Source organism: Acomys russatus, chromosome 25 (assembly GCF_903995435.1).
Source record: "Acomys russatus chromosome 25, mAcoRus1.1, whole genome shotgun sequence".
Classification (NCBI taxonomy): Eukaryota; Metazoa; Chordata; class Mammalia; order Rodentia; family Muridae; genus Acomys; species Acomys russatus.
Window position 1 is genome coordinate 39,535,221 of NC_067161.1, and position 6,424 is coordinate 39,541,644.

At 45.3% G+C, this 6,424-nt stretch overlaps 1 pseudogene; it reads left to right on the forward strand.

The window, feature by feature from the left end:
• Positions 1–2,558: 2,558 nt before the first annotated feature.
• Positions 2,559–6,153, forward strand: LOC127207922 (olfactory receptor 2W3-like; annotated as a pseudogene).
• Positions 6,154–6,424: the final 271 nt, after the last annotated feature.

Here is a 6,424-nt window from a genome sequence, read left to right on the forward strand (position 1 = left end):
AAGAGACAGAGTCTAAAGTGGTTTTCCCTCTTTTGCCAAGCTTGTTCTATCATCCTTCTGCCACACAGGAAAATGGAAGGGTACATGGCCGAATGCTTGCTTTACTCACTAGTTTATATATAAATATTCCACCCAACTTTTACCAACCTTAAATCTTCTCCCTCAGGTGGAGAAGACTTCATGGTTTCTCAGGTTCTAGCCTGCAGGTGTGCATGACTTCTCACAGGGTGCAGACAGGTGCTAATGTGGGCGGTCATGCCCGCTCCCCTGCTCCAAGGCTGGGGGAGGGGACTCCAGGGTGAAGATATAGTTATGGAATAAATGAATTTCACTCAAATTTGTGACTCTTCTAAGGAGGATTTAACTGTTTTAAAATTAAAAAGAGGAGGAAAATCCTTCCTGTTGGTCCTTTAGGCAGCCAGTTGTTATCTTGTTAATTAAATACAGAGTGAAGGGTTCCTCTTGACCAGGCCTTAGGATCAGGGGATGAGTCTAGCCTTGATCTGCACCTTCAAGCCTGCATCTGGAGGTAAGGCTTGGGGTAATCTGAGAAGAGAGAGAGATCCACAGGACACTGCATTACCATATGCAAAACCACCTGTGTGGGATAAAAAGATTAGAAGCAAATTCATCAAACACCAAGTGTGGAGGTAGATAAGCTAACATTGGGTGTGGCTCACAGATCATGGATAAAAAGGCCGTGGTGGCTCAGAAGGTGGAGGCAAGAGAACCAGAAGTTCAAGGTCATCCTAGATGACGTAGTGAGGCGGAAGCCAGCCTTGGGGACATGGGAGCGCGTCTCAGAAGGGGATGGTGGCACTACGAAGATAATTCAGTGATTACAAGCACTGGCTTTTTAACTTGGTGGTTCACATCCATCAGTCACTCGAGTCCCAAGGTGTCTGATGCCCTCTTCTGGCCTCCTAGGGTACTGTACACATGTGGTATATAGATACACATGCAGGCAACGCACCCAAACACAAATAAAACAAAAATAAAGTATTTTAAAGATTGTGGAGATGCTGGGCGTGGTGGCACACACCTTTAATCCCAGCATTCGGGAGGCAGAGGCAGGCAGATCTCTGTGAGTTCAAGGCCAGCCTAGTCTACAAAGTGAGTCCAGGACAGCCAAGGCTACACAGAGAGACCCTGTCTTGAAAAACAAAACAAACAAACAAACAAATAAACAAAAAGATTATAGAGATGCAAAGAGCCTAATATGTACTCTCTTAGGCTTCTGGGAGAAGCTAATCGTTGAGCAGTTCATTGACTGCTCAAAATTACCAACCATTTCGAACTTGCTTCAGGAACACTTAGAAAATTTACTCACAAGCAAATGTGGTTCCAGGACAAATGGCCCAGCTCCTTCCCAGGGTGAGGCAGAGCAAATCGGTTTTGGCTTGATTACGTGGCATTTGGATCTTTGGATCAGGGTGTGTGTGTGTGTGTGTGTGTGTGTGTGTGTGTGTGTGTGTGTGTGTAGGAGTTATAGGAGGCATGTAGGATTTTCTATTTTAAAAACCCATGCCCTCAAAGCTAGCTAGAGTGGCACATACTTGCAATCCCAGTACTCAGAAGGCTGAGGCAGGAGTCTTGAGTTTTAGGCAAAACTAGGCTAAATAGTGTTATAGAGTTTGTGGCCCCCTAGGAAAAGAATATAGACTCAGTCCAATTATAACGAAACGATTTATTGATTAGTGGCTAACACAATGAATAGTTTCTGAGCCAGATTTTATATTGTCAAGAGAAATGGAGTGAGGGAAGGATTTTTAAATGGGAAAACCACAAAAAGAACCTCAATATGTATGCAAGCAAGCAGGCAAAATGAGTTTGTTCTACCAAGTTGTGACCCCCAAATAATCTTTGGGTATCTGCATAAACAAGTTACAGAAGCAAAAGAGCAGTTAGTCATATCATACCAAGTAGATGGCCGTGCTGTATGTTTCTGGGAGGGGTCAGGGAGTCAGGGTTACTGGGAACTTATCTTCCAGGGACTGGGCTTGTGGGTACCAAGATGGATGTCCGGCATGGAATGGAGTTTCTTTAGCCATCACAATAGCGATACCTTGGTCCAAAGAGTTAAAACTATAATTGTTTCTTCAAATTTTGAAATGTATTTTTATACTCACAAGCTATGCCAGGAGCAGGTAGTTCACTACGAAACTGAAGCCAACCTTGACTACAATGTATATTCCTGAACAAACTGAGACTTTGTCCAAAATAAAAAATAAAAAAATTAAAAACACAAAATCCTTATTTCAGAAGATGGCACAAGTAAATTGTTTGCAGGTTTAGTCTGTTCATTTTCTCTCTAAAATGTTTATGTTTTAATTTTTGAGCACCATTTTTATTCATTTAAAACTTATTTTCAGGTTTTTTGTTTAGTTTTCACGAGATTTCTGGTTGTCAAGTTAGAAATATTTTATCCACTTCTATAAGTAACCCCATAAACTATGTACAGATGGATCATTTTCATTAGAAATTTAAGTATCACTAGTAATACTAACTTTATTTATCTCTTTATTTATTGTTTTCCATCCTCCTCAGGTACAGTAGAGATGGACACAGCCAACGACAGCACTTTCAGCCATTTCATCCTGGTAGGCTTCTCTGACCGGCCCCAGCTGGAGAGGGTCCTCTTCGCGGTCATCCTGCCCGCCTACCTCCTGACCCTGCTGGGCAACAGCACCATCATCCTGGTGTCGAGGCTGGACCCGCACCTGCACACCCCCATGTACTTCTTCCTCACACATCTGTCCTTCCTGGACCTCAGCTTCACCAGTAGCTCCATCCCACAGCTGCTCTACAACCTCAGTGGGCAGGACAAGACCATCAGCTATGTGGGCTGTGCACTGCAGCTGGTCCTGTTCCTGGGCCTGGGTGGTGTAGAGTGCCTCCTGCTGGCCGTCATGGCCTATGACCGCTATGTGGCTGTCTGCAAGCCCCTGCACTACATGGTGGTCATGAGCCCCAGGCTCTGCATGGTTTTAGTGTCCCTTGCTTGGGGCTGTGGTGTGGCCAATTCTTTAATTATGTCCCCAATGACACTGTGGCTCCCTCGCTGTGGGTACCGCAAGGTGGACCACTTCCTCTGTGAGATGCCAGCCCTCATCAGGATGGCCTGTACCAACACAGCCATCATGAAGGCATTGCCTTCATCCTGGCAATAGGCATAGTGCTGTCCCCTCTAGTGTTCATCTTGGTTTCTTACTTTTATATCGTGAGGGCCGTGTTAAGCATGAAGTCATCCTCGGGAAGACACAAAGTCTTCAACACCTGCGGCTCGCACCTCACCGTGGTCTCGCTTTTCTACGGAAATATCATCTACATGTACATGCAGCCAGGCACCAGCTCCTCAAAGGACCAGGGCAAGTTCCTCACCCTCTTCTACAACATGGTCACTCCTCTCCTCAACCCTCTCATCTACACGCTCCGGAACAAGGAAGTCAAGGGGGCGCTCAGGAGGCTGATTTGGGGAAATGTAAGTTTAAGAAAGAAGTTATAATCAAAGGCAAAGTTGGGACCTCCCAAGATGTTAAAACATTACAAATTTTGGGGTGGCTGATCGTGGTCCATACCCCCAGCACCTGTCTGAATGGAAGCAGAATTCATTGCAGACTTTTGGCCCATTGTCTTCGTATGTGAGGATTGGGAAAGGGTGTGTGAGTTCTAATATCCTCAAGCAGTATGTATTGATGTCAGGTCTGCTGACCATCTCTGTTGCCCAAATGCCAACATGTACCACCGAGGAAGGCTAGGAATGAGGTCAAGTCAGTCTGGGAAGGAGACTGAGTAGCTGACTGAGAGAAATGGGATTCCCTTAGCACAGACTTTCCCAGGCGTTTAGCCTTCACCTATAGCATGGACTCTCATTCTGGGATGTACAAGTCTGGCAAGAGGCTGTCAACATGGACAGGAGCTTTCACTCAACCTTTGTTGTGCTGTAAAAGATCTTTCCCTAGCCTGCCATGCCCATTACGCTTGCATACCCACTTCCTCATCCAACAGCGTTAAGGGAGGCCCTTTAATTCTCCTTAATTGCAGTTGTTTATTTACTGAGGACACACATCCATGGCTCATGTGTAGAAGGCAACTTGAGTGGGAGCTGGCTCTTTCCCTCCACCACGGGAGTCCTGAGGATTGAACTCAGATTGTCACAAATGGCCACAAGCGTTTTACTTTCATTGTCATCTCAGCATCTCAGGGAGAGACCTTTCTGTTCCTCGAAGTGTTTCCAATGCAGAATCAAACATCTGGTCACACCTGTCTAGTTACTGAGTCTGTGAGGTGTTACCTGCTGGTGACCGAGTGTCAAGAAGTAAAGCTGCCGTTTGACGATACATGACAAAGACATGAAAGGGGACAACCATGGGCTAGGGAAGGCTTGATGGGGACACATCCAGGGGATGGTTTTGAGGTGGCATTTCATCTATGTGATTAAAAAGAGAGGCCCTGGACATCTCTCCTGCACCAGGGTGGTTCATGTTTCTTTATGTCAGAGTGATCCTTGAGGCTTTACAAGATGGGGAAAAAGGAGAACCGCAAGAGGGCAGCAAACTGCCAGGCAGGAGGGCAGGATCTCCAGTACAAAGGGCATTAAAAAGAGAAGTAAGTTCCATAGTGTGCATTGCAGTTTTCCAGGGCTGTTCCTTCTGCTGTGAGCGGATTACAACAGATGCTAAGGTCAAAAGTACAAACACAGAGGTTACTCAGGAAGGGAAGAGAAACGAAGAGCAGGGGCCTACGAGGGGGAACATGCTCCATATGCAGTATTTATCCATACAAACACTTAAGGCATAAAAAAACAATTACACAAGAGATGTGAGCGAGTGGAGATTGCGCCTGGCTTTCTCGGCTGCTGCTTTTTCCTTTCTATATCGTAGGAACTTCCTGGGCACTCGCTGAAGTGTGAGGAGATGCAGAGTTGTGCCATGGGGTAGGTTGGGGTTTGAAGAGTGGAGATTAAGTCCAACATGCTCTTCACTGAGAGCAAAAAACTTTCATTTTGGCTTGGTTTTTCTTTTTTGCTACTTTCCTCTGTCCTTTCGGCATTTGGTGAGATGCACCCAGAATGTAATGTTTCCACGTGCTTTGCAAACTTCTCTCTAGAGGTGTGAGATTTACAAATGTGTGTGGCTGAACACAAAACATACCTCTAGGTGTGGTTTACAAAAGGGAGATTGTGTTGGTGTAGTTTGAAATGGCATAGCAGCAGCAGGAGACTCAAAACCCCAGAGCAGCCAGCTGTTTGTGATAAAAGCACCCGCAGAGGCCAGGCATGCAGATCAGTTAGGACAGCATTTGTCTGGCATGCACAGACCCAGCCTGGTAACAAACGCCCATCATCCTACCACTGGAGAAGTGAAGGCAGGGGTTACAGACTGGTTACGTAATGAGTTCAAACCCAGCCCAGGACACACAAGATCCCGTCTCAACGAGAAAAAGAGGGTGGGGGAATGGAGAGATATCTCAGCAGTTGAGAGCGCTTACTGCTCTGGCAGAGGACCTGGGTTCAATCCTAGCACCCATACAATGGGTCACAATGGTATATAACCCCAGTCCCAAGGGATTTGATGCCCTCTTCTGGCCTCTGCAGGCATAAGACAAAAAAAAATGATACACAACACACATGCAGGCAAAACAGCCACACCTATACACTTAAAAATATTTTGAAAGGTACACACATGTATAACTTCTGATACCATACTGATGAAATGGACCAGAAGTGCATCAGTCAATGCCAGTCTGTGCTGCAAGACAGCACGTTATATTTACATTTAGGTTTCAAAAAATCAAACCCACTAATATCTTATTTTGTTTGGTTTGGTGTTCATTTACTTTTATGTTTATTTGTGTTGAGTCAGGGTCTCATATAGCCCAGGATGGCCTCAAACCCACTATGTAGTGAAGGATAGCCCCGAACCTCTGATCTTCCCACTTTCACCTCCTATACCTTCACCTGTACACCTTACAGGCATATGTTAACACTCCTGGCTAAAAACACGGTCCCTTTTGGTACTGCAAATACTAATTGTGTGAATTTTTAAAAGAAAGAGGACCCTCAGCTCTAATGGCACATTTTATAGTCCAGTGACGCCACCTGGTGGTTCTGTGCTGTGTTCTCACCTCCTCAGGATGAAGTCCATCTTGTGAAGAACATTAATTTCCCTATAACACGTCTCATGAAATTATAAAACTATCAAGAGTATTTAAAGCATAAGTAGAAATGGCTCAGCAGTTAAGAGCGCCGACTGCTCTTCCAGAGGACCCAGGTTCAATTCTCAGCACCCATATGGCAGTGCACAATCATCTTTGGAATTCACGAGATCTGACACCCTCTTCTGGCCTCCTCAAGTACCAAGCACGTACATGGTACAAGGAAACACATATAAACAAAACACCCACACACATACAGCAAAAGAAT